Genomic DNA, 22,340 nt, shown 5'->3' with positions numbered 1-22,340 from the left:
GTGTTGCCAGAATTCTTGACTGAAAGACACAACCAGAAAAATGGTAGTTGAGTTAAGGCTTTGCCTATCTCCCCGAGAAGGGGTTGGGGAGTGGGCATCAGAATGAAAATCAAAAACAGGAGCCTGTCTGAGCCACGTGATAGCCCATGGATATGGCTGAGTCTCAGTGGCGTGCTTCGAGGCATAGGGTGCCTCCACACCCAAATCCCATGGCTCTAGTGAAAACAAAAGCATCCCCATCTTCCTGCCCTGGATTGCCACTTCCATTGGGTCTCAATGTAATTTTATTCAGTACGAGTTCAGGTCATCATTGTTTTTCAAGACCATCTGTGTTCTCATCATTGACCCAGCCAAGGACTTTGCAGGCATCTGAGCAGAAGCAATTTAGTAGGCTTACCTGAGGAACTTCTGGACATGAGGAGATCCAGAAGGATGTGAGTGACTTCCTACCTCTTCCTGGTGCTGGAGAAAGGCTGATTTCCATGTGCAAGACACATCTTCCTCTGGGGATGTCTTCTGTACAGAGAGGCATAGGGCAGGTCTGAGAACTTTTAGTCCATCATTATAGAGATTGTGCATCATAGGGGTTACACCTTCATGCCCCCAGTGATGAGACACATTCCCAGGGATACATCAAGAAACACAAACACTGACAAAGACACCTATACCCAGAGAATAAACACCTATCTGGTATGCATATTGGACCTGCCCACCTCTCAACCTTTCCACGTGCAGCCGTCCTCCTTTCCCCCTTCTTCCCTCCCTACATAGCTTTCCACAGAGATGAATGAATGAGTGAACTGACTTGGATGAGTGAGTGAATGAGTTCATGAAGAATGTGCCAAGGGACGAAACCATGACGAATCAGTAAAGGACTCCACAGAGAAGGCAGGGTGTCATTGGTTCTCCACCCAGCAGGAGGCTGGGCACAAGGGCTTCTTGGCTGGTCAGACACTATGCATGGTTCCTGGGGAAATGGAACCCTTTGGCAGGCTCGATCCTGGTCTGGGCCAGCAATGGGTGGCAGGTGGGATGTTGGGCTTGGCCTCTTGCCCAAGAACACAGAGAAAAATCATGCTAAAAAGTCATAGAAATTTAGGTTTTGGGAAGAAGATATCTGATGACTGGTCCATGGGCTCACCACCAGGCCTCCAGGCCAAGACCTGCATGGGAACTTGTTCAGGCTGGGACAAGAGCCTTCTTTTGGTTCAGCATTTGCTCCCAAGTCATACCCATGACTGCCAAACAGTAGCAACGAAAATCGTTTTTTGAGGCCCATATCATAGTGTCCCCCATCTCCTGCAGATCAGCATGGTCTCAAGATGAGGATGATATCATGTCTCCAAGGGCTGCTGACTGCCTTTCTGGGAAAGTACACTCATAAGACGTTTGTCCTCTGAATGGTGGCATCTTTGATGGGAGTGTCTCCTGGAGGCGAAGAACTCCATGTGAAACACAAGGGGCTTTCAAGGGTGAAACTAAACAAATCAATGGGCCCATAAAGAACAACTGTTATCCCCAAAAGCCCAGGGTCCCTGTATCTGTCCTGTCAAAACCTTGTCAATGCTTGGGGGTAGCCCTTCAGCTCCTTCAAGAGTCAGCAGCCTTTACCCACTGAGACTAGCTAAACAGGTTCCTGCCTGCAGGGTTCCCTATCCATGCCTGGGCCCTGGTTTTTTCCTACGAAAGGTTCTTGGGAGACCTCCAAGCACACAACACAGGTGGCCATCCTCTTTACTCGGTCAGCCTGATCAGCCTGAAATTGTGAGTGGAATTGCACGAATGGTCCCTAGGGAAGCCAGTGGAAAAAACCTCGCCTCCTATTCCAATCGAATTGAAATTCTCTCTAAGAAAAAGCTTTTTAGGGCCAGAGATCCCATCCCGTGTAGCTGCCACTACAGGAGAAATCACCCTTTCGTCGATACTGAGCCCCCGAAAAGGCTCCCTCTTCTTTACTGATTGGAACAAACCACCCCTAGTGTCCAATGTGCTCTGGGGACAAGAACCTAGGACCAAACATATCCACTCACCTCCAGTTTGGCAGGTCACTGTGAAAGTCTTGCCAGAACGTCTGACTGGAAGACACAATTAGAAAAACAGGAGCTGAGGAAAGGCCCTACCTATGGTCTCCCAGGAAGAGGGAAACTGGCCATTAGAAAAGAAAGCCAAAGATAGGAGCCTTCTTGAGCCACGCAGAAGCCCATGAACACAATTCAGTCACAAGGGAGTGCCTCAAGGCACAGGGTGACTCTGCACCCAAATCCCATGGCTTTGGAGGGGAAAAAAGGATCCCCATCTTCTGCCCAGCATTCCACTTCTATTGGGTCTCAATGTAATACTATTCAGCATGATTTTAGGTCATCATTTCTCTTCAAGCCCATCTGTGTTCTCATCATCGACCCAACAAAGGTGCTTCCCATGCATCGAGTGCTAGCATTTCAGTAGGCTTACCTGAGATTCTTTCTGGACTTTAGGATATCCAAAAGACGTGAGTGACTTTTAGCCTTTTCCTGCTGCTGGACAGAAGCTGACTTCTGTTGCCCCAGGGGCAATATGCCCAACTCAGATCTTTCTCTGGAAGTGTCATCTGGCTAGAGAGGGGGAGGACAGCTATGAGAACTCCTAGTCCATCCTTTAGCGATTGTGCATCGTAAGTGCTATATCTTCCTCCATCCAATGAGGACACACTCTGCACCCATGATTGTAAATCAAGTAACACAAAGATCAACAAGGCATTTATCCACAGAGACATAGAGCACATACCTGATATGCATATGGACCTACCCACCTCTCAACCTTTCCACCTCTAGCCCTCCTCATCATTCTTTTTTCTCTATCTCTACATAGGTTCTCATAGAGAACCAAAGAGTGGACGGCATTGGATGAGTGTTGAATGAATCCATGAACAATGTGTTAAAGGTCAAATCAATGATGAACCAAAAAAGACCCCACAGAGAAGGCTGAGCATCACTGATTTAGTCCCCAGCAGAAGGCACAGCACAAGGGTGTCTCGGCTGGCCAAACCCTAAGCATGTGTTCTGGGGAACAGAGCCCTTGTGAAGGTCTCGACTCTGGTCCGGTCCAGCAGTGGGCGGTAGATGGGATGCTTGGCTTTGCCCCTTTTCTAGGACATGAAGTGAATCATGCCATAAAGTTATAGAAATTACACTGGGGCAAGCAGATATCTGGTGACTGGCCCATGACCCACCAGCAGTCCTCCAGGACAAGCCTTTCATGGGCTCTCTCAAGTGGGGCAAGAGCCACCTTCTGTTGGGTCAGTGTTCCTTTCCAAGGTGTGCCCATGACTCCCAAAGAGCAACAATGCAAATCCCTCCCTTGTTGGCCCCCATCATGGGGTCTCCCCTCTCCTGCAAGTCAATATGATCGATCAATGGAGATGGTACTATGTCTTGTCAACTAGGGTTGTCAACAACCTAGCTAGAAAAGTACAATCACAAGTGGTTTCTTTTCTGGAGGGTGTCATCTTTAAGGTCAGTGGCTTTTGGAAGCAAAGAGCTCCACGTGAAACACAAGGGGCCCAGTAGAGTGAAGTGAAACCAGTCAAATGGCCCATCAGGAACAGCTGGCATCCCCAAGTGCCCAGGGTTCCTCAAGCTGTCCATGCCAGGCTTCGTGAAGGCTCAGTGTTCACCTGTCAGCTCCCACAAGAGTCAGCAACCTTGACCCCTGGGGCCCTCAAAATAGGCTCATGCCTGCTGGGCATGGCACCCAAGCCTGGGCCTTGGTAGTTCCCTACACTGCTTCTGTGTAGACGGCATATCACAGACCAAAGGTGGCCATCTGGTCAACAGGTCTGAATTATCGGTCTGAAAGTATGCAGAGAGTTGAATGAATGTTTCCCTGGGTGGCCAGTGAAGGAAACCTTGCCTCCATTTCCAACTGGATTAGAATTCCGCTCTAAAGAAAAACTTTTCAGGGCCAGAGGCCTTATCCTGTAGAACTCCAGCTGCTGGAGAAACCACCCTTCTGTCAACACTGAGGTTCCTGAAAGGGCTCCCTCCTCTTTACTGTTTGGAGGTGGGCTGCCTCCGTTGTTCAGTGTGCTCTGGGGCTAGGATCCTAGGACCTAAGATGCCCATGCACCTCAAAATTTTCAAGCTATGGAGAACGCCTTTCCAGAACATACTGAAAGATGCAGTTGCAAAAGAAAGTGATGAGGGTGGGCCTCAGAAGACCTCCCTGGGGTAGGATGGAATGGAGATCAGAAAAGAAATTTGAAAACAGCAGCCTGTCTCACCCAGGTGGAAGCGTTCCTTGAGGCATAAGGTACCTCCACACCCAAAACCCGTGGTTCTAGGAGGTACAGAACGATCCCCATCTTTCTGCCTCCAGATTCCCACGTGCATTTTGCCTCAGCTTAATCCTTTTGTGCATTTTTTTAGGCCATCATATGTCTTCAAGATAATATGAGTTTTTATTTTCAGGAATTTATGACATTTTGAAGTATCCTTTCCCTCTCTCTTTAGCATGCTTATTACAAAATATTTTAAAATTAATATTTTATGCTGAACATTAGTTTCATAATATTTGGTGGCATTCAGCTGAAACTTTTTTTAGTGTTTTCAATAACTAAATATTTTAAAAATTCTTTTTATTGTTTATTTTCACATTGTAGTACATATTTTAAAATGTACATCTTCATCTAATTGAGCTTAAATCTTATCGGTTCTTAGAGGTCATTACATTCAGTTTTGACAGCAATCATTACAGTTTTGTTTATCCTTTTTGCCTCTGGAGTAGAAAGAGAGTGTTTATAATTTTATTTTATTAAACTTACATATGCCTTCAGCTGTTTGGAAACATGAGATTGCTTCTTTTATCAATTTCATTTTATTAATCACTGCTTTATCTGTGCCTTTTTTGATTGCATGTGAACTTCATAAAAACTTATTCTTGAATCCACATGAGTCTTTAGATTACAAATCAGATAGCAGTGTGGTTTTAACTGTGTTTTTTAATGAATACTTTGAAATTATTGAACCACCTTTTTTGAACATGGTTAATAAGCTATTGTTATGCTGTGTCTTCTTCAATATCATACAAACTTGGCAACTGTAGAACAAATGAATTCAATAACCCATGTAAATATGTATTCTTAATATATTCAGGTCAAATGAAACCACACCGTAGAATGGGAACCACAGCTCAGGTATTTTAATACAATTTCATCCAAATATATTGGATTTGCTCATGAGAATTCCTTAAAGTCAGTCACTCGTTGAGAAAAAGAAGCAATATTTCTGATTCGGTGCCACTAGCCTATTCACATGTAAATGAGAATCTTCTGGTATCATTTATAGCATATCCTTTATTAAATGATCAATGGGTTCATATCATGAGCTGTAATTTTAAATGTGTTTCTTAATGTATATTCTAAATTTTAAGTTAAAAATTTACTTTCATAACAGTACAAATACTGAATCTCAAATCCCTTCTTCAATGGCATTTTCCTCCATTTATGGGAAATTCTTTGGTACTTCAAAGTCGCTCAAAGCAGTTAGAATTCCCTAAAATTATAAAAATATTTCTCTCATCATGTTTGTTGAGTTAGATTAAACATTGCACTGGGGACACTGAATCTAAATTTCTCAAGTTCTATATTATTAATTTCATGTTCAAATGAAACTTTTATTACAAATTTACATCATGTCAGTCAGTCGCTCATTAAAAAGGAAATTTCATATACCTATTCAGTTTATCTTCTGCTTAGACCTGCTTACCTGAGGTGTGCAACGCCTCCAGTGAATTTTCTATTTGGGCTACACAATGACCAACGGAAACTAGACAATTACCATCAGTGCAGTGTTGCACCCCTTGGTTGAGTGTCTTACTCAAAGACACGTTGAGAGAAAAGCAGTGATGAAATAATCTCTTAATATAACTTACTATTAAAAATTATGAATCTTTGACATAAAGCCTATAGGATGAATATTTTTTTTTTAACTTTTGAGCAAATAGACAGGATTGGTTCAAATGAGCCTCTTTTAAGGTTTCCTTGTCTCAAGTGCCAAATAAAATGCCTAGAAAGGACATAATGATTACACATATATTTCCCTGTAAAACACAGGTTTATCTTCATCATAATTCAATTGATCACAATTTTTACGTCATCATGTCACTTCAGGACAATAAGTTTTCATAACTGACCCAAACTGTGGGACTCCACACGCATACATACACTTGGGCCTGAATACACTTACTAGCCAATTGTGGTACCAATTTGGAATGGTGTTTTGACGTATTTCAGTGGTAGGCACGTGACTCACGTTAATGCTCCAGTGGTGCAGGCCAAATTACTTAAATGCACAGGAGTAGGATGGGTATCAAATAATAGAACTAGGTCTGTCATGGAACATGGCTCTTTAATGCTTTTCCTTAACGGAGGAATGTAGTCCATACTCAGAAAACATTTGGCACTGTCCACTGCATGTGAACTTTCCTGAAATGACACCCCTGAATCCACATGAAACTCGGGGTTTACAAATTAAGTATCAGGCTACTGAGAACAGTATTTATCTCCAGGCACCTTTTGTCATTAATAGCATATATATTATTATACTTAAAATAATATATTAACATGATATTCAGGTGCTGAAATTAATAAATGGGTTTCCTCATTAATAAAATCAACTTTAGGTTTAATAAGGATAGAAAATTACTGAATCTCACATTTTCATCTCTGTTGGCAGAATCTTTCATTTATTAAATGTTGTTCAATGACCCTAATGCAACACGACACTATTAGAATCTCATTTAATGTAGAGATATTGGTTTAGTTATGCACAGAGACCTAGATGAGTATTGAATATTTCTCTCTTACTGTATTCTATAGTGGGTTTTTATTCCACCCTGTTTGCATCTGAATTACATCTTCCTGCAATTGTACCAAGGCATTGAGTATGTTTGTCAGTATTTATATATAAATAGAGTTCACAATTGTGGTCTCAGCTTCTATATACCTATAAATATGGTATTTATTAAGTCTCTTTTGTTTTTATTATGATAGTATTTTAATTCCTGTATAAAAATTTCATAATGGTAAAACCCATTGTATACAAATAGAATTGAATTGTCTCAAATTAGCAGTATTGTTAATATTGAAAGATGTATTTCATTTAATGATCCTAGAAATCTTAAATGTGGGGACTGGAGATTGCCAAGCACTTAACAGGTTAAGCTTACTTTTATGGGACAGTATCTTTTGGACTTGAGAAAGAAATATCCTTTATCATTTGGGCTGGGGTAGTTTTTCCTCATTATACATTAATTTCAGTTTCGTTAAACTGGACTCCAGTAGCTTTATAAGATAGAAAGCAGTTGGAGTTTTGCGTTAGTGTTCCAGGACTTTCATTTTGAATATACTTGTATTTAGTTTGATCAGTTGAAAATTTCTTCCAGTTATATATTTAATAATATAAAGGGTGATATTTAAGATAGCTTATTTGGGTAATATTGACCAGTCTGTGGGAGTGGACATTTTCCATTTCTCCTAAATTTAAATTACCCAATTGGTAGGTTTGAAGAATTATGACAAAATAGGTGTTTCTTGAGTCCTAGCTCCATATGCAGAAGATCTGTCAATTCAAAATTCCTTGAGGTTAAGATATTCATTTTTAAAGGAAGAAGGAATAAATACTATAAGCTTCATGTTTAATTGACACGAAAAAGAATACGTATCAAAATTAAAATGGTCAAGATAATTAAGAAGTAACAAAACAATCTATCTCTCCTGCTGTCTGTCTATTAGAGAAGCTCTCTGTTCAGCCTGCATATTATTTTAAGTTAAAATCTAGAGGATTTAACCTTAAGGTTCTTAATAGGAATTGTGGTCCACTCGATCACAGGTATTAGTCTCACAAGAGAAAAATGCATCTCCTTGGGTTTCTTCATCTTGATGGTAGTGTGAATTATCAACATCACCTGGTAGGGTTCTGCCTGGTGTGATGACCTATTTGATATAAACCAGGTCTCCACTCAATAGTGATGACACAGCTTCTCAGGGGGATTTTTCCAGCATCTGGCCACATGGTGGCAAAATTAGTCCAGAGAAGCCCACAAACTCTTCAAGTATTATATCTGATATTGACTCCTTTTCATTGTATCAGATAATGGGTTAGGCTTAAACCCTAAATACAAATATCTTTTAAATGCAATTTGAGAAATAGCACACTTCCTAGAGGGAGTTAACCTAATTTTTAATAAAACAAATGGTAAGGTTTTTTTTTTTTGGCCACATAAAATTTTAGAGTACGGTTCATTCATTCCACTTGTCCAGAGACTGGAGATGATAAAGAGTAGGAAAATTCGAGCATTTGTAGGATATTACAAAGCTCCTGAATTAACCACAAATATAGAATTACCTTCTCTATTGGATTCTAGATGTTTAGGAATTCCAAAAGTTGAGATGATACAATTTAGTAAGGTGCTTTTTTAAAATTGTTTGAACATCAGTTCTAGCCTATGGAAGCATGTCTGGCCATCTAAACATCATACCAAACATTAATAAAAATAGTTAATACCTTCTAAAAGTGTAAGGTTGATAAAGTCAATTGGTCAACATATTCCATGTAACATTGGTCTCAGGTAGCATTCTTGACTTATCTTAGATGTTCCCTGTAAAGAATTTTTTTCACAAAGAGCACATATTTGTATTATTTCCTGAAGTATTTAGTCTTACATAAGAGTTTTAAGATTCCAAAATATTCAGCATATTCCTTCTGTTTGAGTAAGTTTGTCAGTGGCATGAAAAAGCCACCCAAGCATACAATTGGAGTAAAAAAAATCCCATAATGTAATTCCTATTTTCTCATGATATTCTTCTTATTTACCCTTGATTTGTAATTTTCTAATTCTTACAGATTTCAGTCTTTCTGAAATTATGAATAAGAGTTTCTGGACAGAAGTAATAGGCATTTATTTTTTTTTCCAAAACTTAGTATCCCTTTTCACAGAAAAGAACTGTTGGAGAATTTTCAATGACTCTAATAAAGTGATAATTCACTTCCCTATGTAATATTTTAGTTCCTATCAACATTAGAAAGCCTCCACTCTTCCAAAGCTGGCTGGTTGCATAGCAGACCACGAACATATGTATTATTTGCACGGATATTCACTGTGAGGCTGAAGGCTAATCTAAAGCAAAACATTGGAAAGATGGCAAATTAGGCATCTCTGGCCCTACTCCCCTCACAGAAAACAGCTTAGCACCTATGCACAGATGAGAATGCCCTTCTGACAGTCTGCCCCTCAGCAGGAAGGCTCTAGTGCCCAGGGGAAGCATGAAACCCAAGAAAACCACATCAAAAAGGGCTGGAGCAAACATTTCACTTTGTACGTGTTGCCCCTTCCCTGAGCTGGAACAGCAGCACACTGAGACGGCTCTCCTTGGCCCGTTATTTCTCCATTTGGGGAAAGAGAAACTGAGACACACACCTAGCTTTCCCAGTGTTTCGTGGCATCGTCTGAGAAACTCAACTCGCTCTCACTTCACGTAGATCACTGAGGGAGCTGGCATTGGTACACCACCTGAGGACAGTTAGGAAAAAGGGAGAGGGACGTGGGCTCACAGCCGCCAGTGCTGCAGATCTTGGCAGAAGCCATTTGCTCCCAACAGCATCCGTGCCCAACCAGGGCCCCTGCTAGCAGCTTGGCTAGAAGAGTGAATCCTCCACTAGCCCCGTTCAACCGGGGAGCCCAGTCTGGAGCCCTGCCCAGCTGTAAGGCCCACTTAACACAGAGCATTCTTTTTTCCAACGTCTTGACTTTTTACTAGTAAATTATTGATTTTCTATCATCATGTTCTTTCTTATTTATCGGGGACCCCAGAAAAGATTGTGTTCCCTTGTAAATAATTATAACTTGGCAGCTAAACTGCAGTCTTTCATTTCTTTATGTCTTATCTTTCTACATATTTTCACAAAGCTAGGTTGAAGCCACAGATAGCTGAGAAACTGTTTGTTCTTGCCATCAACCTACTTTCTCTCCTACTTGTGTTTGAATTCCTGGCAAGAAACGTGCCATAAAAATGGAGAGATTCCAGGTCTATTCTGATCTTCACATGGATTTATATCTGTAAACGTAGACAAAGCCTCAGTGAACTGTGATGAAGAGCAGTGAAGGACTCACTCAGCTTCGGAGTGTAGCACTTAGCTTCTCTCAGTTTATTCTCCAGAAAGGCTCCAGGGAATCTTGTCAGTAGCCCCACATGTTAGGTTTCCAAGGTACAAAGAGCAGAATAGCCTGAGTTGTTGGAGGAAGCGTACAGTTAGATTCCTGAGGACTTGGGACTCCCTAATATGGGGATTGCCATTTTGCCTTCTTTGTTCCTGTTTCATTAGTCAAAGAAAGTCAACTGGAGGCAACAATCCATGAGACAGCCAGTATGCATTCCTATGTATAGGGCTGTAGCCTGAAAACACAGTGCACAGCACCTCAAGAAATTTCTGTGGATTTCTCCAGAGCACTAGGGAAAAGGGAATACAGACACTTAGCATTTTCAGCCTTCCCAGCAGTCCTTAATACATTCTAACAGGCAGTTGAGTTATTGGAGTTACAAAAGGATAGGGCTGATATTCTTTATATTGAAATGAAAAATAAATAGGGTTCGATTACATTGTAGCTTCAGTTCCTATTTGCCATTTAGTGGCATGACTGTTTTTCATTCCCTTTCTTCCAAGTCATTATGGCAACGCCTGCCCAATCTGATGCTTTCATTCTATTGCACAGTTTCTTAGCCAAATTTTCAATGACTACTCGCTCTTTTCTCTTAATCATATCTGCTTCCATAGTTCTGTTTTGTACAGCCTAGAACACTCCTATAACCCTTCCCAAGAATGGCACTTATGCTGGGGCTTAACATAAATTTTATGTTATCAAATCTCCTCATGACACAAGCCATGGCACTACCCTTATATATTTATTTGATCCTGAAAACTCTAACCAGGGTTGGCATCCTTAAAAACCTTGTGCCAATGTGACAAGGGAGGTTTAGGGCAATGAAAGTATTCTGTATGATACTACAGTGGTGGCTACATGTCATTATGCATTTGTCAAAACCCATAGAATGTACATCAAGAGTGAACCCTAATGTAAACTATGGACTTTGGTTGATAATAATGTGTCCATATTAGTTCATTGATTGTACCAAACATGCCACACTGATGAGGGATGTTGAGAGTAGGGGAGTATAAGTGTGTGGCTGGGGAGGGCTATGTGCAAACTCTGTATTTTCTGCTCAATTCTGTTGTGAACGTGAAACTGCTCTAAAAAAATAAAGTCTTTTAAAAAACAAAACAAAAAAACTTTGTGCCAATGTGGATTGGCGTTTGGATAGACTCAGAGAAGTTAGCCTGGGTAGCTTTCATGTGTCCCTGGTTTAGAAGGACAGAAAGTCCATCCATCTCAGTAATCTTTGTCTAGGAGGACAGGTGTAGGACAGTGGTCAAAAATGGAAACTGTATTTCACGGGCACTATTCGTAAAAATAAAGTAAATAGGATGTCAGGAAACTCCTAATTTTACTGATTATTTTACATCCACAGAAAAACAAATATATGGATTTCAAAGATTCACAATTGCCAGGATCCTTGAATATTCATAGTCCAAAATGACCTACAAATGAAAAATCTTAACTAATACAACAGGATTGAGTTTGTCTACTTGGGCATTTAGAACCAAGCAAATATTGCACTATAGAAATGGTGCCGATGAATCAAAAAGTTTTCTCAAATTTCAGTAAAACAAATTCAGATGAAAAGTAAAATTCTTCCGTTGAGGATCTCACTATATAGATATAGATATAGATATAGATATAGATATAGATATAGATATAGATATAGATATATAGATAAATAGACATATATCATGGAGAAAATAACCCATAAAGATATTTATATTGTCTGAAAGAATAAACCTAAATGCCACAGAAGCAAGTCTTTACTAGTTTAGAAGTCTGTTTCAAATTTCTCAGTTATCAAAGGCAGCCTAATCCATGTAACATATACACAAGGTAAAAGAAAATAAAAGAGATGTGAGGTATAAATAAAAAATGAGAATAAATCATCAAAATCTGATTAATATAAGACATTGCTTACTTGGAAGGAGACAGAAAGAGGTGGCTGAAACAAGTTTCCCATGTGGGATTTGCTGTCTAAAGCCCATTAATAGAATTTCTACTCCAATGAACCCTCTCTCCCACTTCACAGTCTGCAATTGTCACCTGTGCTGGGCTCCAGTGTAGTTCTACTAAGCATGATTCTCCTTAAGACAAGATGTCCTTATTCGCTTAAACCCTGGCACCACCCACACCTACAACTTCTTTGTCTTCTAATCTCTTACTAGGGGTGGCATCCTTAATTTCTGGTCCCAAGTGGACTAGTGGATGGAAGGTCTGAGAGATTCAGTGCAGGACAGCCAGGCAGTTCATAGTGCCCCAGGGAAAGTGGGCTAAAGGGTCCTTTCCCCCATTTGTCTTTGTCTGTGAGGACAGGATTAGGGCAGTGGTCAAAGATGAAAACTACGAATCTTATGTCTGCATTGCTTATGTGTCCCTGTTTTTAAATGAGGGATATTACTCAAAAAAGGGGAGGCCACATTCTTTTGTATAAAAAACAAGTGATTCACCAAACACAGTCAAATCAAGACAAGTAAGATACCTTGGCCTCAAGCACCTGTCAGGAGCCTTTATGCAGAAATAAAATCTTACTACTTTAACCAGGTCTTTGCTCTATCTTCCAGTAAGCCAGAGCAGGAAAAAAAAAAAACTGGCATTTCTCATAGCATGTATTTCTCAGTTAAAATTAATCTAATGAAGTCGCATGATAACCAGAATCTTGATATCAGTTTCAGGTTACTTATTTTATTCAATCTCATTTATCATGGGCAAAGCATATACCTGAATCTTAAACCTCTGGCTGCAACTGCCATGGTCCTTCAATGAATAGTTCATTTATGATCCACAAATACCATAACACCTTAGCAAACTCAAAATAATGTAACAAACAAATTTGTCTATATACGAATTTCGATCCAACCAAATAATGCACCATAGAAATGAAAACTAATGAGTAAGAAGATTTCTCAAATTCAATCAAAGCAAAGCTCAGGTACAAATTAAAGTCCTCTTCATGAGAATCATATCATCAATATGAATCACTCATGGAGAAGAATTAGCCATAGTAATATCCACATTCCCTTAAGGAACTAATGTAAACATCTCACATGGTAGTCTTTATTACTCCACAGGTCTATTTGGAACCATAGCTCTCTGTAATCGCCAAAGGAGGAGAGGGTCCAGATTAATTGTCACTTTTGGTAATTCTCATTCATACCTGTTGCTACTGTGGATTCTTTTTTCAACTCAGCTCTAAAAACTGTGGATGAAATAGTCCTGTGCTACGGAGTTTTTTTTTTTTTTTTTTTAGCTTAGCTCTGTGGTTTATTATCCAGCCCTAAGCAGCCCAGAATTCAGTAAACCAGCATTGTGCTCACTGGTCCAGCTCCAGCAAGTGTGGTCATTCTGTATGTGGTCACCCATCTTTCCCCTGGAAGGCCCCTGCATGAGCCAAGCTTATATATGCAGCCCCCTGCCATACTGGGATCGCTTCATATTACCAGGGTGAGATGAACTGTGGAAGACATCTCTCCTGTTGAGGCTCTCCCTCAACTACCATGTTAGCCTCTCCATTTTTATTTCCCCGTGATCTGTCTGTTGTTTCACTGTGTGCATATTCTGAGGTTTACTTATCCCTCCAACTCTTGATGGACACTTTGTTTTTGATGCTTTTGCTATTAGAAGTGGTGCCATGATAAACATACATGTGTAAGTATGTTAGGGCTTACATGTATGAAGTTTTCTTACACCTGGTAGTTACGTTTGTAGACACAGTCTAAGGGTATTCTAACCAGACATACAGCTAGATTTAAAATGTTTTATATATCCTGGTGAGAGTTTATCGTTTGAGGATTCTTTGATCTCTTGGCTAACGGCCTTGAGTACATTTTCACATGCTTATTAGCCATTTCGATATTCTCCTTTGCCATGCACCTATTTAAATGTCTTCTTTCTCACTTTTTGACATGTACAAGTTTACTATGTCTTAGGTACAGTGACTTTCCATTGAATATACATTTTGATAAACAAATTCAATTTTGATAAGCAAAGTTTTGGTTTTAATGCAAACTAACTCATCAACTTTTCCCTTATGGTTAGTGGTGGTGTTATGCAGTTTTCATTTTTTGCATTCACCAAAATCATGATACTACTTTTCTACGGTGTTTTCAAGACCTTATTGTTTTTCCTTTCATATGTGTCTACATTACACCTAGAAATTATTTCTTTGTATGGTTTGAAAATGGACTCAATTTTTTCATATTAATCTTTAATAAATCATCAACTATTGAACAGACCACCCTTTCCTCATTATGCAACAGTGGCACATTTATTATAAATCAAGTAATCATATATCTTTTGATCTGTTTGTGAAGTCTCTATTTTACCCCCATTAGGACAGTTTTCTATCTTTTGTCAGTACATACAGTCTTAATTATTGGAACCTTATAAAAGGCTTTGAAATTTTGTCATGTAACTCATAAAATTTGTTCATTTTTGTCAAGACAAACTTGGCTTTTTGCATTATATATTTTCTTGAAATTAGGCTGACAATTTCCAAAACACCTAATGGGATTTGGATTTGGGATGCTATTCCATTAAATATTTAAAATGAATCTGGGGGAAAATTAACATCCCTGTATAATCATATCTGCCAATCTGAATATGTTATATCTCTTCATTTGTAAGATATCACTTACTTCCTTTTGATAATGTTTTGTAATACTCTTTTACAATAATAATAATCTGTAGATCTTTTCCTATGTAATTGATATTTCTGGTGTTCCTGAAAATATTATATTTTAAAATCTTTATTTTTATTTTTTATTTTTGCATAAACATATTTCATTGTCTTTACTTGCTTCTTAATACAGAAACTTGCTAAATTAATTTCCTAATTTTAATTATGTTCAAATTATTTTTGGATATAGATATATAGATAGAGGTATATACTAACACATATACATGTGTAGACACCACTTTGTTGTCTGTCAATAATGAAATTTACTTATACCTTTTCTTTCTAATCCTTATACACCTTTTATTCCTTTTCCATGACTTACTGCACTAGAACACCCAGTATAGTGCTGAACAGAAATGGTGACAGAAAATTTGTTTTACTCCCAATCTCAGGAGAAAAACTTTCAATAGTTCCATTATTAATGATTTTGCAACTGACTTCTTTTGTAAATACCCTTGATCTCATTACATAATTTTTTTTCAATTCCCAGTTCCCATGACATTCATGAGGAATAGGTTTTGTATTTTATCAAATGCTTTTTATTTTTGAGATGATCATATGATGTTTCCCCTCTCGTGCTACTATGATGAATTACACTGATTTGAATGACTTTAAAATTATAACTGAAAAACTGTGCTCTACACTGGAATTTGATACAACATTGTAAAATGACTATAACTCAATAAAAAATGTTAAAAAATAAAATTAAGTTAAATTAAACTTAATTTAGAATTGTTTTAGATTTGTTTTTTAAAGTTGTGAGAGTAACATATAGAGTTACCAAGTACCCAATACCCCATTTCACATATTATTACCATCTTATATGAGTATAGTATATTTGTCACACACCTAATCAATGTTGGTACGTTGTTTGGGTCTACACTTTACCCAGATTTCCTTGTTTTTGCTTACTGTCCTACTTTTGTTCAATGACCCCATACAGTATGCTACATTTTGTTGTCATGTTTGCTTAGGATCCTCTTAACTGTGACACTTTCTCAGATTTTCCTTGTTTTGATGGTCTTCCCACCTTTGAGGAGAACTAATCAAGTGTTTTGTAGAGTGTTTCTCTCAAGTGGAATTTGTCTAATTATTATCTTATGATTATACTGGGGTTTGGGTTTTGGGAAGGAAGACTGTAGAAATAAAGTGCCATTCTCATCATATCCTATCATGGGTACATTCTATCAATATGACTTATCACTATTTATTTTAGCCTTGATTCCTCGCTGAGGTAGTGTTTGTCAGATTTTTTTTTCTCTGTAAAGTTATTTTTCCTTCCACCTGCCATTTTATACTGTATTTTTTACAAAGAAGTCCCTATGCACAGACCACACTTGAGGAGTGAGGAGTTACATTGCACCTCCTTGAAGCCAAAGTAGCTCAAAATATTTTTTAAAAAATTCTTCTGCACAAAAATTTGTCTATTCTCCCAATTTATTTATTTACTTTTTTATATTAGTGTGGATTCATGGATAATTATTTTTTACTTTGGGTTATAATCCAATACTATGTTATTTATTTTGTTCAAATTGTTCCAAACTTGACCATTTGAATCTCTTTTGGTTGGCTTCTGTCACTTTGACATTATTCCATCAATGTGTGTGTGTGTGTGTGTTTGTGTGTAAGTTTAGCACTTCCTTACTTTCTGGCACTGCAGGATGCTTCAAGCTCATCTCTGTTTGTTTGTTTGTTTGTTTGTTTTTTGTGGCAGGGAGGTAGTTCAGCTTATTTATTTATTTTCTAACAGAGGTACTGGGGATTGACCCTGTAAGGGTGCTATGCATGCACCCTCACTGAGCTCTACCCATCTGCCAGGCTCATCTTTTATATTTTCTGCCGATTCCTAGAATCAGCCATTTTTGAAAGGACTCCTGGTTTGTTTCATTGAAGAGTGGTATTAGAAACCAAGATATGGGTTCAAGGTGTGCCTGTGGTTACTGGATTATCATTGCTTGGAGGCTTACTCAGTTGATAGGCTAAGGAAATATGTACAGGTACAGTAACTGTGTATGTATGTATGTATATTTATGTATATTTATAAATATATATACAAGTTCATACTGATGTTTCCAATTCTGATCCATTATCATACACATCATTCTAACCTCTCATTGTTTGTCTGTAACCTTCTACTCCAACAGCAAGAAACGTTATACCATCTGCCAACCACTTACTTGTTTAATCCTAGTGGACATATATAGTGGTTTCAGAGTTGTTAATCCATACACCCATGAGAAACAGCTTTATCAAGCAGACTACAGGGCAGTCAGTTTGCCTTTAGTCTTACAGATTTCACTAACTCCCCCAGTTACTTAAGTCAGCACCTTTTTCTTCTAACCTCGTCAGTGAGGTTGCTTCATACATTTGTAACAGATTCTTTTTTTTTTCATATTTGTATTCCACCCTGGGATCCCCCAACTCCTAAATAGGTTTTAAAAGTCCATATTTTATTTATAATTGCCAAATTTTGGCAATTGTAAACAAAGCTGTTGTAATTACTCGTGCTAATTTTTATGTGGATCTAAGTTTTCAACTCATTTGGGTAAATACTTAAGAGCACAGTGGCTAAATGCAGAATATTTAGCTTTGTAAGAAACTGCCACACTATCTTCCAACATTGTTGTACCATTTTCCTTTCTCACCACCAATAAATGATAGTTTCTGTTTCTTACATTTTTACCAATAATTGGCATTGTCAGTTCTTTGGATTTTAGTCATTTTCTTAGGTGTGTGGTGGTATCAGTTTGTTTAATTTGCATCTCCCTAATGACAGAGCATTTTTACATATGGTCATTTGTCATGTGTATATTTCTGTGGTGAGGTGTCTATTTAATCTTTGCCCGTTTTTTAAGTGGGTTGTTTCTTACTGCTGAATTTTAAGAGTTCTTTATATACTTGTACAGAAGGGCTTTATCAGACATGTGCTTTGAAAATATTTTCTTCCAATCCATGTCTTTTCATTAACTTGACAGTTTCTTTTGCCAGAGCAGAGCTTTTAATTTTAATACAGTTTAACTCATTTTTTTCTTCATGGCTTTATGCTTTTGGTGTTGTATCTAAAAACTCATCATCTCAAAACCCAAGATCACATAGATTTTCTATTATGTTTACTTTGAGAAGCTTTATAGCTTTACATTTCACATTTAGTGCCATGATTTCTTTTGAGTTAATTTTTATGCAACATGTCAAGTCCGTGTACAGGTCCCCTTCTTGCATATGGAATCTCCTTGTTCTAGCATGATTTTTGAAAAGACTATTCTTTATGCATTGAACTGCCTTTGAACTCCTGTCAAAGATCAATTATAATTATAATTGTGTGTATGAACTTCTGGGTTCTCTGTTCTGTATTATTGATGTATGTCTATTTATTTGCCAATGTCATGGTGTCTTGAATACTGTAGGTTTATAGTAAGAGTCTTAGGGTATTATGAGTCCTCCAAAATTTTTTCTTCTTCAGTGCTATGTTGGTTAACTTTAGTTATTTTGCCTTTCCATATAAACTTTAAAATCAGTTTGTTGATATCTACAAAGTAACTTCTGGAGGTTTTAAATAGGATTTATTGTATCTAAAGTTGGGAAGAATTGACTTCTGAACAATATTGTGTCTTCCAATTCATGAACTGTCTGTTCATTACTTGCATCTTCTTTGATATCTTTTATTAGAGTTGCATATTGTCTGCATTTAGATTTTATATAAATATATATGCATATATATGTATATATAAAATGATGTATACCTAAGTATTTTTCTTTTTTATTGCAATTGTAAACAGTATTTATAAAAATTATTTCAAATTCCAATTGTTCACAAATAATATATAGAAAACTGTTGACTTTTTAATATTAATCTCTAATCCATTAACTTTGTCATATTCATTTATTTTATTTAACTCCAGGAAGCTTTTGTTTTGTTTTGCTTTGTAGATTCTTTGGGATTTTCTATGTAGACAATTATGTCATCTCTGAAGAAAGAGATGTATGCCTCAATTTCAATCTGTATGCCTCTTAACAATTTTTCTTGTCTTATTGCAAAGACTTCCAGTGTGATTTTGCATAGGAGTGGTGCAAGAGGACATCCTTGCCTTTTCCCTGAAATTAGCATTGTCTTTCATCAGGAGATATGATGTTAGCTGTAGGGCTTTTTGTAGACATTTATTATCAAATTGAGAAAATTTCTCTGCATTACTAGTTTACTGAGAATTTTCATCATAAATGAATACTGAATTTTGTCATATGGTTTTATAGCAGCTACTGATATGATCATATGGTTTTTCTTCTGTAGCCTTTTGGTGTGATGGATTACATTGATTGATTTTTGAATGTTGAAAAAGTCTTGCATACCTGGAATAAATTTCACTTGTTTGTGGTGTACAATTTTTTCCTCTACACTGTTAGATTTAATTTGCTAATATTTCTTGAGGATGCTCATGACAGATACTAGTTTGTAGTTTTTCTTCCATGTAATTTCTTTATTTGGTTATGGTGTTAGGCTAATAATGATCTAACGTAATTAATTAACACTAATTTATTTTTACTATCATTATTAATATATTATTATTTTTTATTACTATTTCTATTTTCTGGTAGCAATGGTGGATGGCTCGCATTATTTCTTCCTTAAATATTTGGCAAAATTCACCAGTAAAACTATCTGGGTTTGGTGTTTTTTCTGAAGGCTATTACTTATTAATTTAATTCCTTTAATAGATTTAGGGCTATTCAGGATATGTATTTCTCCTCGTGTGAGTTTTAGTAATTTGTCTTTTGAGTAATTGGTCTATTTCATCTAAGTTAACCAATTGGGAACATAGAGTTCAGAGTATTATGTTGTTATTATGCTAAATCCATGGGATCAGAACTGATGACTCTTTATTTCTGATATTGGTCATTTGTGTCATCTTTTTTCTTTGCTTAGCCTGATTAGAGTTTTAGCAATTTTACTGATTTCTTGAAAGAACTTGCTTTTTTTTTTTTGTTCATTTTCTCTACTGTTTTCCTTTTCGTAATTTTACTGACTTTTAAATATTATTTATTTTCTTCTATTTGCTTTAGGCTTAAAGTGTTCTTCCTCTATTTTCCTGAGGTAAAACTTAGAGTATGAATTTCAGTCTTTCTTTCTTTTCTAATATATAAATTTAATGTCATTTTCCCCAGTAAACAATGTTTTAGCTGTGTCCAACAAATGATGATAAGTATTTTCATTTTGACTTAGTTCAAAATATTTTTTAATTTATCTAATTACTTGTTCTTTTATGTATCTGTTATTTAAAAGTGTATTGTTTAATTCAGATATTTGGGGATTTCCCAGTTATACCTTTATCAACTTCTAGTTTTATTCAATTGTTGCTTTGTATAACTTCTAATTGTTTATATTTGTTAAGGTCTGTTTCATGGAACATAATATGATCTGTTTTGCTGACTGTTTCATGTGAGCTTTAGAAGAATATGTATTCTCCTTGTGATGGATGGAGTAGTGTATAAGCATCAGTCAGACAAACTGATAGTGCTCTTTAGATCACTTACATTCTTACTGTTTTTCTGCCTGCTTGATCAATCACTGCCAGAGGGGTGTTGAAGTCTCCAACTATCATAGTGGCTTTGTCTAATTTTTAATTTTAGTTCTTTCAACTTTTACCTAAAATATCTTGACACTCTGTTGTTAGGGCCATACATGTTTATGATTGTTATGTCTTCTTTAAGAATTTTTTTAAAGAATTTTAATCTTCTTTGTTCTAACGTTGGCTTTGTCTGAAATCAATATAGCTTTTCCAGCTATCTTTTGATTAGTTTTATCGTGATATATCTTTTTCAATCCCTTTTCATTTATCCTATCTAGATCTTTAATTTTAAAGTAGGTTTCTTGCCAACAACATTTAGTTGAGTCTTGTTTCTTTATTTATTCTAACAATCTCTGTACTTTAATTTAAACCATTCACATTAAAATAATTATTAGTATTGTTGGATTAATATTTCCATGTTTGCAACTATTTTCTAGTCATTGCATTACTCTGTTTCTTTATCCCCCCATTTTATTTCCTCTCTTAGCATATCAATTTTTATTTCTTTTTATTTTTTATTGGTTTTCGCAGAACTTACAATACAAATATTCATCTAATTCAAACTCACTTTCAAATTACACTATACTACTTCATGTGTAGTACAGCTTTCTTAGATCAGAGTATTCTCAATTTCTCTTTCCCATCTCTTATGACATTGCTGTTATTTATTTCACTATTCATATGCCATACTACCCAATATTTTGTTACTATTATTACTTTAAGCATTTTTAAAGAATATTTCAGAAAAATAATTTTATTTTACCTCATTTATTTCTTTTCCAAAGCTTTTCTTTTCTTTATAGAGATAAGTTTCTGACCTGTATAATTTTTCTTCTTCCTGAAGAACTTCTAACATTTCCTGTATGACAGGTCTGATGGCAAGAATTCCCTCATTTTTGCTTTGTCTGAGAGTCTATTTATCCTTTACTTTTGAAGAATAATTTTGCTAGATATAGATTTCTAGGTAGAATTTTTTGTTCAACATTTAAAATATTTCATTTCACTCTCTTCTTGTTTTCATGATTTCTGATAAGAAGTCCACTGTAATTTACTGTAATTCTCTATATTCTCTACATTGTGGGTTTTTTCCTAGCCTCTTTGATGATTTTCTGTCTTTGGTTTCCTTCAGCTGAATATAAGGTGCATAGGCTTTATTGTTGTTATTGTTTGTGTGTGTTTGTATGTGTGTGTGTCTTGCATTTTTTCCTGCTTTGTATTCTCTAAGCTTCCTGCACCTGTGGTTTGATGTTTATCATTCATTTTTAAACATTCTTAACCATTATTACTTTAAGCATTTATTCTCCTTTGTACTTTCTCTCTTTTATCATTCTGGTATTCCAATTATGTCTCTTACACTTTCTAAAAATCATTTGATAGTTCTTGGATGGTCTATTATGTTTTTCCATTTTTTCCTTTTTGCTCATTATTTTGTAAAATTTCTACTGGAGTATCTCCAGTCTCACTGATTTTTCTTCTGTTGTGTTGAGTCTAGTGATAAGCCTGTTGAAGGCATTCTTCATTTAGGGTACACTATTTTTTATTTCTAGCACCCCCTATCAGTTCTTATTTCTTGGCTTGTATAACCTACCTATTCTTTCATAATGTCTTCTTTATCCTAAGGGCTCTTAGCACATTAATCAGTTGTTATAAGTTCTCTATTTGATAATTTCAACATCTGTGTTCTGAGTCCGGTTCCATTCATTGTTTTATCTCTTCAGACTGTTTTTGTTCCTTGCCATATATCATGCACTGTAATTTTTGTTGAGTTGTATCTGGTATTAGGAATGGAGATAAATAACAATTTGGTGTGAGATTTATGGTAATCTAAGTAGGAGTTGTGTTCTGTTTAATGTTTGTTGTTCCTAGAGGTATCAGAAGTGTCAGATTCCTTTCGTGTTCTTGTTTTGTCT

General features: G+C 36.7%; 4 non-coding genes across 4 annotated transcripts; all 4 read right to left on the bottom strand.

The window, feature by feature from the left end:
* Window positions 1–268: 268 nt before the first annotated feature.
* On the bottom strand, window positions 269–348 carry LOC116660304. Its single transcript, XR_004315758.1, has one exon. It is a non-coding gene; the product is annotated as a small nucleolar RNA SNORD115 (small nucleolar RNA).
* A 1,974-nt stretch (window positions 349–2,322) lies between these two features.
* On the bottom strand, window positions 2,323–2,402 carry LOC116660302. Its single transcript, XR_004315756.1, has one exon. It is a non-coding gene; the product is annotated as a small nucleolar RNA SNORD115 (small nucleolar RNA).
* Window positions 2,403–4,368: 1,966 nt separating this feature from the next.
* Window positions 4,369–4,448, bottom strand: LOC116660307. The gene has a single exon (XR_004315761.1). It is a non-coding gene; the product is annotated as a small nucleolar RNA SNORD115 (small nucleolar RNA).
* A 1,638-nt stretch (window positions 4,449–6,086) lies between these two features.
* Window positions 6,087–6,170, bottom strand: LOC116660306. Its single transcript, XR_004315760.1, has one exon. It is a non-coding gene; the product is annotated as a small nucleolar RNA SNORD115 (small nucleolar RNA).
* Between the last annotated feature and the right edge of the window lie 16,170 nt (window positions 6,171–22,340).

The sequence above is a fragment of the Camelus ferus genome, chromosome 27 (genome assembly GCF_009834535.1).
Source record: "Camelus ferus isolate YT-003-E chromosome 27, BCGSAC_Cfer_1.0, whole genome shotgun sequence".
NCBI classification, from domain to species: domain Eukaryota; kingdom Metazoa; phylum Chordata; class Mammalia; order Artiodactyla; family Camelidae; genus Camelus; species Camelus ferus.
This window is presented reverse-complemented; position numbering and strand designations above follow the sequence as displayed.